The sequence below is a fragment of the Pseudophryne corroboree genome, chromosome 12 (assembly GCF_028390025.1).
Source record: "Pseudophryne corroboree isolate aPseCor3 chromosome 12, aPseCor3.hap2, whole genome shotgun sequence".
Classification (NCBI taxonomy): Eukaryota; Metazoa; Chordata; class Amphibia; order Anura; family Myobatrachidae; genus Pseudophryne; species Pseudophryne corroboree.
This window is the reverse complement of record NC_086455.1, coordinates 52492449-52505344: the sequence shown is the minus strand read 5'-3', so window position 1 is coordinate 52505344 and position 12896 is coordinate 52492449. Positions and strand designations below refer to the sequence as shown.

Sequence of the window (12896 nt, the reverse complement as noted above, 5' to 3'; positions counted from 1 at the left end):
CAATTGAATCTCCCCCCTTTGAATTGACCAATTTGTGTCTTTTTCATCTTAATATTGAGGAATTGAAATCAACAACACAAATAAGTGCAAACCAGACGACAACCAGTTTATTTTGCTAGTCACACAGTCATTTTATTTTTTTGCACTTCTAATTTTGCCTGTCTTTTTGTAAGTACAGTCAGGGCCGTGGAAAGGAAACACGCCTCAGGTAGCACATTGAGCCTCAGTTGTATCTGGTCAAATAGTCAACAGTAACCACCAGAGGCGTTTTAAGAGAGGAGGGGACCGTGTGCAACCTCCGTTGTGAGCCACCTCCTCTCTGGCAGCTTGTAGAGTTTACTGTGCATGTGAAGGTCTCTGGGAACATGGCGCCCGCAACTTGTTCCCGGGGACACCTCCAGTGCACAAATCACTCGGAAATGACCACGGTGGCCATTTTCCAAGTGATATATACCAGCACTAGAGGGCCACCACCACGAGGGGTAAGTATACTATATGGGTGCAGTGTGTGCGGTGTGGGTCCCCCCGGACTTAGGGGCCCGTGTACACCACACACACACTGCACCATTATAGAAACACCTATGGTAACCATGCATTTGTAAGGTTGACACCACAATGTTGACCGTTTCTACTTAGGTTCTGGGCTGTCAGCATCCTCCTATAAGTTAAGTGGCAGGGACGGATTGGAGTTCATACCTTCCAATATTTAGATGTTAAAAATTGGTACAGGAGGTGCAGCCATTTGTAGAGGGGGCATGGCCACGGGTAGAGGGGCATGATACGTGTCAGCGGTGACTCGTCTATGGGACTGCTGAGTATTCCTGGGGGCTGCTGGTGCTGCCAGGGAAGGCTGGAAGGATCCGCCTGACCTGACACTGAGCAACGCTGCAGGAGTCCGTGTCCCCGCAGTGCTGCGATACATACCTGGACACTCCAAAATCCGGTACAATCGGTACACCCCGTTTTAGCCAGTACAGACCTTAAAAAAACGGTAATGTACTGGCTAAAACGGTACAGTTGGAGGGTATGGGAGTCTCTTTTAGCGCATACTGGGACTTGTAGTCCCACAGACTACTTCATAGCCACATGTTGCCTTCTTCATATTATCAATATTATAATAGTTGGACACATTCAGTTTAGTTAACATCTTTCTATTAATGAATGATACTGCCAGTTAGGCTTTTAGTATTCATGTAGCACCATCATATACTGTAGAGCTGAATAGTACAAATTAAAATAGGATAACATACCACTACATACTTGCCCACTCTCCTGGAAGTTGCAGGAGGTTCCCAATATTTGGAGTAGCCCCCCCCCCCCCCCCCTCCCGGGAGAGCAGGCATACCTCCCACATCCTGCCCGCTCCTCAGCTCATCGGCATTCACGGATCTGTGGGGTGGGGAAGGACCCATGAATTGCAGCGTTTTCCTGGGCTCTGACATCAAGCTCTGCCCCGCCCCCCTAAGTTCCCTGCGGCTTCTCCTAGGTAAGTATGGAATGCAACCATCTGCTCTGGCAATCAGGTGGATAATGTTAAGTTGCTGTCCTGCCTGCATCACACAGATTAACCCCCTCCACTCCTTTAAAATTTTATGTGATAGGCAAATGTAACTGGTATTCTGGCTCAAAATCAAGTGACAGTAAGTCTAGTACTGTTCTGTTCCCCTTTTTTAGTTTGCTGTTATAGGTTGTTAAACTTTTTAAAGTATACTTCCATAACCGACAATACAAATATGGGGGAAGTCAATTAACTGGCGAGTTGCCATCGCGATGGCTTGAAATTGCCAGCTACTGATATGGAACTCGCCCCCGTCGCGGCTTGGACTTGCACATTTTTGCTTGTGGGTAAGGATGGGGGGAGAATTGCAACTAATTGAATTCCCCCCACAGAATCTATCAGGTGTGAGTGATCACACAGGCACTTAGGTACCTCCCTAAACAGATGCAATTCCGTGAATTAGGAGGTGTTAATAAAGTATCTTAATTTACTGAAAATTTCATACCTCGTGGACAATTTTGGATTTGCGCGGGTATGCTCGATACCCGCAGTATCCAATTTTAAAAAATGCACACAGTCCTGATGATTTTTTTCTAAAAATAACAACTTTAGGAAAAATCAGCCTTGCTCTGGGGGTGCGTAAAAAAGAATGTAGTAATTTCTTTGGGAATTATCCCATCTCATTTTCTCTCTTTTAATTGAATGGGAACACCCTGAGGCTGCAGGAAAAACCTAGAGCCACTGGGGTTTTTTTTAATTTCCTGCCATCAATTGAATTCCTCCCTATGTGTTGTATGGGGTTGGGTATGCGTGATCGCCGCCGAGATTAAGGAACTAATGGGCAAAAAGAGGCAAGCTTTCAAGAAGTATAAATCAGATGGGAAGGCGGACTCATGCCATTACTATAAGGATTGTAACAAATTATGCAAAAAAGAAATAAGAGCGTCTAAAATAGAAAGGGAAAAGCTAATAGCAAAGGAAAGTAAATCAAGCCCCCAAAAGTTTTTTCTAAATACATAAACAGAAAAAGATTAAAGAGAGTATAGGCCCTTTAAAAGGCAATTTGGGCGTCCTAATGAAAGACGACAATGACATAGCGGAAAAATAAAACAAGTTTTTCTCATCAGTATTCACAAGAGAGGACCAGATGTCCGGATTGACGTATAACCTCAGCAATGATAATGTCCCAGCACTTAATGCTTATTTAAGTGAGGAAGTAGTTAGTGAATGAAGATTATTAATTTACCTGGTCCTGACGGAATTCACCCAAGTGTTCTCATGGAGCTACACTCTGAATTAGCAAGACCCCTATACTTAATTTTCAATTACTCACTTACATCAGGCATGGTCCCCAAAGACTGGCGTATAGCGGAAGTACTGCAGATATTTAAAAAGAGAAGTAAATCTGAACCAGGTAATTATAGACCAGTAAGTCTTACATCTATAGTGGGGAAAGTACTGGAAGGTATATTAAGGGATAATGGGGCTATTTCAGGTTGGATCACAAATCGCCATCCAACTGGAATTTTTACGATGGCCCAGTGGGTGCATGCGCAGCACCCGTCCTGCGCATGCACCCGCACTTTCTGCGGGGGGGCCGCAGAAAAAGCTATCACCTCTGCCTGTCAATCAGACAGAGGCGGTCGAGAGGTTGGGGGGGGGGCAACGCTCCGTTTCCAGGGAGGAGACACGAATGGGGGCGTGTCGGGGGCATGGTCACGACGGCTGCTTGATGTCACACGCAGCCGCTGTGACAGGTAAGATGGTGCCTGGACTCCTGCGGGCAGGAGCCGTCCATAATTTCTGCTAACAAGCAAAAATTGCGAAGTGATCGCAATTTCTGCTTGTTGAAGGGGGGGGGGGGGGGGGGGGAGCTGGTCAGCATGCTGGGCGGCCTTGCCCAGCGATGGGCGGCCACCAGCATGCCTCCAAAAGGATAGCAAATTCTGCTAATTAGCAGAATTTGCTATCCTTACTGAATTAGCCCCAGAACACAGAAGTTCCTCAAAACCAATAACGTTATTAATAGGAACCAACACGGATTTGTGAAGGATAGATCATGTCAAACTAACTTAATAGGCTTTTATGAAATGGTTAGTGCTAACCTAGATCAGGGTAATGAGGTGGATGTAATCTTTTTAGACTTTGCCAAAGCTTTCGATCAGTACCGCACATGAGACTCATATACAAATTAAGAGAACTTGGGCTAGGAAGCACAATGTGCACTTGGGTTAGAAATTGGTTTGATAAAAGGGAGCAGCGAGCGGTGGTAAATGGAATGTTTTCGAATCGGACTGAAGTACTAAGTGGTGTGCCACAAGGGTCTGTACTTTGACCACTATTGTTTAACATTTTCATAAATGATCTAGAAGTGGGTCCATTTTTGCAGACGATACCAAACTGTGTAAGGTTATAAATTCGGAGGGGGATGCTAAGTCTCTACAAAAGGACTTATTTAGATTGGAAACATGGGCAGCAAAATGGAGAATGTGGTTCTACATGGACAAATGTAAGGTAATGCACTTTTGTAGCGAGAACAAAAATACTATCTACATACTAAATGGGGAGAAACTAGGGGATTATGTACTGGAAAAAGATTTAGGTGTACACATAGATAACAAACTTAGCAGTAGTACCCAAAGTAGGAATGCAGCGAAGAAGGTAAACAAGGTATTAGCATGCATAAAGTGTGGAATTGATGCAAGGGATGATAGTGTTATACTCCCATTGTACAAATCACTGGTGAGGCCACATATCGAAAACTGTGCACAACTATGGGCACCATACTATAAAAAGGATATCCAGGAACTAGAAAAGGTTCAAAGACGGGAGACCAAATTGATTAAGGGGCTGGAGATGCTAGAATACGAGGAAAGGCTTGATAGGCTAGGCATGTTTACACTGGAAAAAGGGAGATTAAGAGGGGATATTATTAACATTTACAAATATATAAGGGGACAATACACATTGCTAGCGGCGGATTTGTTTTTGGTAAGATCACCACAAAGGACATGGGGACACCCGCTTAGGTTAGAGGAGAATATGTACTTCGAAATTTCCTGCCTGAGAAAATAATAATGGCGGACTCGGTCACTACTTTTAAGAATGGGCTAGATAAATTCCTAATGGATAAGGATATACAGGGTTATGGTGGGTAAATCCTTCACTATAATAATTAAATAAAAAACTATAAATTAAAAATAAATAAAAAAGAGAAATGGACATAACAGTTAAACATTCACCAAAGTTAAGACTAGTGATCTCCTATACTGCAATATTTTAAGACTAATAGGTTGAACTTGATGGACAAATTGTCTTTTTTCAACCTAAAAAACTATGTTACTATGAGGATCCCGGCAGTCAGCATACCGACTGCGGGATCCCGGCGGCGGAATGCCAGCAGGGGGAGTGAGCGCAACAAGCCCATATGGGTGTCATGGATACCCACATAACTACATCCTGTTGTTTGCTTGTACCCAGATTGGTGTCTCATCAGGGGGTCCGTAACATGCACTTGCTGCCGGTGACATGACTCCATGCTACACCTCTGCCTTAGGCACCCAATTTTGTGTGCATCATCTACACTTTCTCCTGATTTGATTTACTATCCTCCACTACGCATGCTCCAGGAAGCTGACAATTTTTTTTTATAGACCTCAAACTTTGACCTACTGCTGAGCCGCAGCTATTACAGGCTTTTCACATATGTCCTTTATTGCATGTTTGTGTACTCACAGCTATCCACAACCTCCTGTCCTCAAATCCGACAAGCAGATCAACTTCCAGACAGAGGGGCAGATTTAACAACTAGTGATATTCTTGTTATCGTTATGAATGGTAAATGGTGTTCTAGCTCCTGTCATTTTTCAAACACACGACAGTTAGGAGCTGATTGGCTGAAGCACCATTTATCAAGAATATCACTGGTTGTCAAATCTGCCTCAGACTTCTTACTGGCCATATGCAAGCAGAATAGAGTGGTGTGGTAACAAAATGGCGCTGCCCAGTAGCTCACATATAACACATTTAATCTAGAAATAAAATAAAATACATGACATACATTAAAATAGGGATATATGCCTTGAAAAAGGAACATCAAAGTACCAAAACGCGTTGGCGCCAGCACCTCCAGGGACACCACAGGAGAATTTGCAGTGTAAGGACTGTTAAGATCTGGGAGCTTGTGCAGGGTAAGTCTGGACTACTCTGCACGCCATCATGACCTCCAGCTCCCCTTCAACCTTTCCAGTAGGACTCGTTGCTTGTACAAATGCCAACTTGTACCAATATTTTGATGGGACACCTATCCCTATTTTAATGTATGTCATGTATTTTATTTTATTTCTGGATTAAATGTGTTATATGTGAGCTACTGGGTAGCGCCGTTTTGTTACCACACCACTCCATTCTGCTTGCAATTGTCTGTGGGCTTTAGGGCCACCCTATTGGTAACAAAGGCTAGCTGATAATCAGAGAAGCGCCCAAGGGGTGTCTGTCACCAATCACTTGTATACACTTTCTTACTGGCCATATGCTTACTGACCTCTGGGCCTCCAGGCGAGCAAACCAAGACTCGAGAGAGTAGGCTAGTAGTCAATATGGATTCAGTATGAATTCTGAACTATCGGGATCCTGGCGGTCAGGAGACCAACGCCAGAATCCTGACAGTCAAAATCCCGACATTCAGTGCAGTGTGTCCCATTGCGGGCTTGCTGCGCTCGCCATGCTTTGGTCTTGGAGGAAAGCTTCACTCGCCACACTATTCTATTCCCCCTTGGGTGGTGGCGTGGACCAGTTGGGAAATTAACTGCATCCCGTCACTATCTCACTTGTGTTGGCAGTTTTTTCTCTGCTCAACTGAAATTATTTTATATCTTGTCATTGTTACTAATGAAACCAATCTCATTATTATTGACATAGAAAATGTATTGGTATATTTGGCCTATTCACACATGTAGCCAAATTGCAGCTTCATACTGTAGGAAGTTTTAAGTCAGTCCTCCAATAAAAGTATCAGGCATAGAGGGTAGTGATTCAAAACCCGGTAAAGTACGTAATATCCAGTAATTGTCGATTGTAAACCCTAAAAAGTGAAAGTCCTGCAAAGTTTCTTTTGACGAATAAGAGAACTTACTTGTCCTACTGGCACATTTCAAGTTGTGGTCCATTTCAAAGTTCCCAGAGCCGCCCTTGGAAAATCATGTATTCATTTACACCTTTACAATCTTCACCTATTGCTCAGTGTAGGAATAAGACGTCTTTATTACCTCTGGGACTTTTGTATTATAATTACATTGGATGAAGCATGACCAGAAATGTGCTCCACAGAACCAAGCAACCCAAATATCAAGTTGTTTTGATGAGATGGGGTGAGATTGAGTAAATATACCCTCTCCACCCCATTCTCTCATTTAAAAAAAAAAAATCACCCCTCGAAACAGTCTCGTTTTTATACTCCATAGTCCGCAGACAACGCATCCTATCCATCTAAATCCTCCCTCTATGGCTGCAACAAACTTTTGCTCCCACACAGAAGCTGCCTGCTTAACCTCTACACCAGATGTTCCCAAACTCCGTCCTCAAGGCACCCTAACGGGTCCTACACACTGGACGATATCTTAGAAAAATATGGTTCAGAAATTAATGATATATCGTTCATATCATTCAGTGTGGAGGCACTGACGATGAACAATGCGTGTCCCTGCAGTTGTTCATCGTTGGTTTTTCATAGTTTTTCAATGCGAGCCAATTTGGGCGATATCGATTATCATTCACATCGATCATCGTTCAAATCCCACTTATCGTTCAGTGTGTTGGGCCCATAACAGTCCAGGTTTAAAGATATCCATGGCTCAGCATAGGTGGTTAAATCAAATCGACTAAGATACTAATTAAGTCACCTGTGGCAAAGCTTGGATATACTGAAAACCTGGACCGTTAGGGTTTCTTGAGGACAGTTTGGGAACGTTTGCTCTACACCCATATTGTTTCCAGTAACATTGGGCGCAGCTACAAAAACTTACACGTCTTACAGTACGTCACAAAACAGCTTTTGCGCTGCACTTTTACACTTTTATTGTACGCAAATGACCCTAACCTTTTATAAAGCAATAACATAAACCACAGATACTGTACGCACAATGTAGAAAGACACATATGTGATATCAACAGAAACAGAACTATTTAAAAATCTGGGAACACAAGCCCCTAGTTGGCAGAGAGGTTACGGCTGTAATTGTATTCACTCTCTAAGATCATAGCTCTATATCTGTGTACGGTGCTTGCTCCCCCCAGGTGTGATTGGCTGCTACGATCTCTATTTAATAAAAAATCATTTAACAAAATGAAATTAAAAGCTGCCCATTGGATTACATAGAGTGCACAGTACCTGTGTCCCAGGAGACTGCAATCTATTAAGTGCTGGATCCGCTATAGTCGATGTAGAATCGCCATTCCCATAACACAAGGAAATGCTCTCACAACAGAGCACAGGAGTGAAAACCGAAGATGGTTCCTCATTCTGAGCCAGAACACCTGCTGAATTACTTCTCTCTGGACAATCAGGGAGAAGGACAGGTCAGCACCTTCCCTGCACTGATGTACAGAGCAGACACAGCTCCAGATAAGATATACTACGGTAACCACTATGTCTAGCTAACGGAATATAGGAAGGTGCATCTGAACAGTCCACTCTAGTCCCTTGCTGTGTATATAAAATCCCTCCTTTAATGACTTAGCCAACCTGTTCTTTTTTGGCACCGTCTGACTCAAACGTTGCCTGGGAATTTTACTACAGCCTGTAGTTGCCATGGGGAGGCAGCTGATGTCATGGTATGAATGAGACCCTGCAAATTCACAACTCAGACAGGAATAGAAGCGTTTAGCCTTCGCTTAACTCACTCACTCCCTATGGTGGGCTTACGTTAGCCATTGAAGTGAGTCCCTAAAGCCCCCACAAACTGCAAGGGTTAACCTGTATTGACCAGTGGTCTAGTCAGTTTTAGTACTGGATTAATCATACATTGTAATGTGTTTGGTTGCAATGCATCACATTTTTGATTGGTAATAGTTATTGCATCCGAGGTTTCTCACTTGCCTGTCATATTTTTAGCCTGTATGTATTATTTATGCAGAGATGTTGGCTGCATTCACAATATTTACAAAAAATGTTACTCCGTCTGGTATATACACATTTCCACATACTGAAGATATAGAGCCAAAACATAAAATATTCAATATAAAAGTGAATATTATATAAATAACAGTGGGAATGAAGAATCACTATCTGTATTTAAACCTGTAATTACAGTATAAAAAAAACCCACTTGACACAGTTTCAAGGCTGTTTCTATAGTAACCTCTGGCAGATACATAAAATCTGCATGTGAATGTAATACACAGATGTATCAGGCATCTTTATACTCTTGCAACCCATATTGGGTATTGGGTGATGGGTACACACATGCTGTGCTGTACCCCTTCATTTTCAAGTCAAATCACTATATAATTAACAAACTGTTGTACATTTTACACCCAATATATTAACTCCAAGGAATCCGCTCATCTCTACTATTCACCCGTATGCAGACTGTAGAGATGTGCGGCGGACACTTTTCGGGTTTTGTGTTTTGGTTTTGAATCTAGATCTCCATTCGTGTTTTGGATCTGGATTGGTTTTGCCAAAACCACCCTTTCGGGTTTTGGTTTTGGATCTGCATTTTTTTTTTTAATAAAAACAGCTAAAATCACAGAATTTGGGGGTAATTTTGATCCTACGGTATTATTAACCTCAATAACATTCATTTCCACTCTATTCTGAACAACTCACAATATTGTTTTTAGGCCAAAAGGTTGCACCGAGGTCGCTGGATGACTAAGCTAAACGACCCAAGTGGGCGACACAAACACCTGGCCCATCTAGGAGTGGCACTGCAGTGGCAGACAGGATTGCAGTTTTAAAAACTAGACCCCAAAGAGCACATAATGCAAAGAAAAAAAAAAGAGGTGCAAGATGGAATTGTCCTTGGGCCCTCCCACCCACCCTTATGTTGTATAAACAGGACATGCACACTTTAACAAGCCATTCATTTCAGCGACAGGGTCTGCCACATGACTGTGGCTGAAATGACTGGTTTGTTTGGGGCACCACCAAAAAAGAAGCAATTAATCTCTCCTTGCACAAACTGACTCTACAGAGGCAAGATCTCATCCTCCGATTCCTCACCCCTTTCAGTGTTTACATCCTCATCCTCACAGAGTATTAATTCGTTCCCACTGGAATCCACCATCACAGGTCCCTGTGTACTTTCTGGAGACAATTGCTGGTAAAGGTCTTCCTGGAGGAATTTAGATTTCATTTTGATAAACTGCATCTTCTCCACATTTTGTGGAAGTAACCTCCTATGCCGATTGCTGACAAGGTTACTGGCTGCATTAAACACTCTTTTGGAGTACACACTGGAGGGAGGGGGGGGGGGGGCAGCTTAGGTAAAATAAAGACAGTTTGTGCAAGGGCCTACAAATTGCTTATTTTTTCTGCCAGTATACATACGGACTGTCTGACGTGCTTACTTGGATGCTATCACCGATATAATCCTCCACCATTCTTTCAATGGTGACAGCATCATATGCAGTGATAGTAGACATGTAAGTAATAGTTGGCAGCTCCTTCAGTCCGGACCAGATATCAACACCAGATGTCAGACTGCCCTGCATCTCCGCCAGCGGCTGGGCTAGGAAACGTTATTCTTTTCCTCGCAGCCCCAGTTGCGGGAGAAAATGAAGGAGGAGCTGTTGACGGGTCACATTCCGCTTAAGTTGACAATTTTCTCACCAGCAGGTCTTTGCACTTCTGCAGACTTGTGTCCGCTGGAAAGAGAGATACAACGTAGGCTTTAAACCTAGGATCGAGCACGGTGGCCAAAATGTGGTGCTCTGATCTCAACAGATTGAGAGCCCTTGAATCCTGGCAAAACGAATGAAGGGCTCCATCCACAAGTCCCACATACTTAGCAGAATCGCCCGTCTTAGCTCCTCCTGTCAATTTCTCCAGCTGCTCCTGAAAAAGCCAGATGAGGGGAATGACCTGACTCAAGCTGGCAGTATCTGAACTGAGTTCACGTGTGGCAAGATCGAAGCGTTGGAGAACTGTGCACAACACAGAAATCATTCTCCACAGCGCTTGAGTCAGGTGCATTCCCCCTCCTTTGCCTATATCATAGGTGGCTGTATAGGCTTGAATTGCCTTTTGCTACTCCTCTATCCTCTGAAGCATATAGAGTGTTGAATTCCACCTCGTTACCACCTCTTGCTTCAAGTGATGGCAGGGCAGGTTCAGGAGTGTTTGCTGGCGCTCCAGTCTTCGGCTTGCAGTCACTAAATGTCGAAAGTGGCCCGCAATTTTTCGGGCCACCGACAGCATCTCCTGCACACCCCTGGCAGTTTTCAAAAAATTCTGCACCACCAAATTAATTTTATGTGCAAAACATGGGACATGCTGGAATTTGCCCAGATGTAATGCACGCACAATATTGGTGATGTTGTCAGATATCACAAATCCCCAGGAGAGTCTAAGTGGGGTAAGCCATTGTGCAATGATGTCCCTCAGTTTCCATAAGAGGTTGTGAGTGGTGTGACTCTTACGGAAACCGGTGATACACAGTGTAGCCTGCCTAGAAATGAGTTGGCGTTTGTGAGATGCTGCTACTGGTGCCGCTGCTGTTGTTGCTGCAGAGGGCAATACATCTACCTAGTGGGCTGTCACAGTCATGTAGTCCTTAGTTTGCCCTTCTCCACTTGTCCACATGTCCGTGGTTAAGTGGACAGTGGGTACAACCGCATTTTTCAGGACACTGGGGACATTTTTCTTAATGTTCCTGTACAGTCTGAGAATTGCTTGTCTAGTGAAGTGGAATCTAGATGGGATTTGGTACCGGGGACACAGTAACCATCAACTGTCTAAATCCCACTGCACTAATTGTAGATACCGGATGCACGTCTAACACCAGCATAGTTGTTATGGCCTCAGTAATCCGCTTTGCAACAGGATGACTGCTGTCATATTTCATCTTCCCCCGCAAAGGACTGTTGGACAGTTATTTGCTTAGTTGAAGTAGTACAAGTGGTCTTTCGACTTCCTCTCTGGGATGACGATCGATTTCCAGCAGCAACAACAGCAGCAGCGGCAGCAGCAGTAGGTGTACCACTCAAGGATCTTCCGGGGGAATTCCGGATAGGCGAGGACTCACTAGTCATACCAGTGACATGGTCTGCAGGACTACTTACGTTCCTGACTGAGGAGGGAATTGACGTTGAGGGAGTTGGTGGTGTGGATTGCAGTAGCTTGGGTACAACAGGGAGAAGGGATTTAGGTGCCAGTGGACTGCTTATGCTATTAGCCAAATTTTCTGAACTTGACAATGACTTCTGATGAATGCGCTGCAACTGACGTATAAGGGAGGAAGTTCTTAGGTGGTTAACATCCTTACCCCAACTTATTATGGATTGACAAAGGCAACACATGGCTTGACACCTGTTGTCCGGATTTGTGGAAAAATAATTCCACACTGAAGAGGTGACTTTTTTGGTGTTTTGCCCAGGCATGACAATTGGATTTTTCATCCCATGGCCAACAACTGTCTCCACTGGTGCCTTATTCAAATGAACCACATCCCCATCAGAATCCTCATTGTCAACGTCCTCCTCGGTGCAAGCTACACCAATATCCTCCTCATCCTGGTGTACTTATTCAGTGACATCCTCAATCTCAATATCAGGAACTGGACTGGCGATGCTCCTCCCAACACTTGCAGGGGGTATGCAAATGGTGGTTGGAGCCTCCTCTTCCCATACAGTCTTGGGAAGGTTTGGCCTTGACATCGCGACCGCGGACACACTTGGACTCTCCTTGGGGATTTGTGATATCTCTGAATGCACAGTTGTTTTTTCCTGTGCTTTAACAAGCTTAATTTTTTTAATTTTTTGAGAGGGAGGAGGACTTCCATCCTCATGAGAAACTGAACCACCAGTCATGAACATAGTCCAAGGCCTTAGCCTTTTCTTGCAACTTTGTGTCGTGAATGGCATATTGCCAATTTTACATTTCTCATCAGATAATTTCTTTTTTTTTCTGATTATTACATTTTGCTTCTTGGATTTTACATGCCCTCTATGACACTGGGCATTAGCCCTAGCAGACGACGTTGATGGAATTACATTGTCAATGTCATGATTGGTGATAGCAGCAGCTTCATCACTAGAACTAGGAACTGGAAGTGGTTCCTGATCTTTCACTATTTTTTCCTCCAAATTTTTGTTCTCCATTTCACAGGACAGCACCCATTTATTATTACAGTACACAGAACAGTGCCCCTTTAGTTTTACTGAACCCCTGTATTTT

General features: G+C 43.7%; 1 protein-coding gene across 1 annotated transcript in view; it reads right to left on the bottom strand.

The window, feature by feature from the left end:
* The window catches only part of PAK6 (p21 (RAC1) activated kinase 6), a 174853-nt gene extending 166559 nt beyond the window's left edge, over positions 1-8294 (bottom strand). The window contains exon 1 of the mRNA XM_063947512.1: positions 7887-8294. The gene's annotated coding sequence lies outside the window, so the exon portion shown is untranslated. The remainder of the gene's footprint in view (positions 1-7886) is intronic.
* Between the last annotated feature and the right edge of the window lie 4602 nt (positions 8295-12896).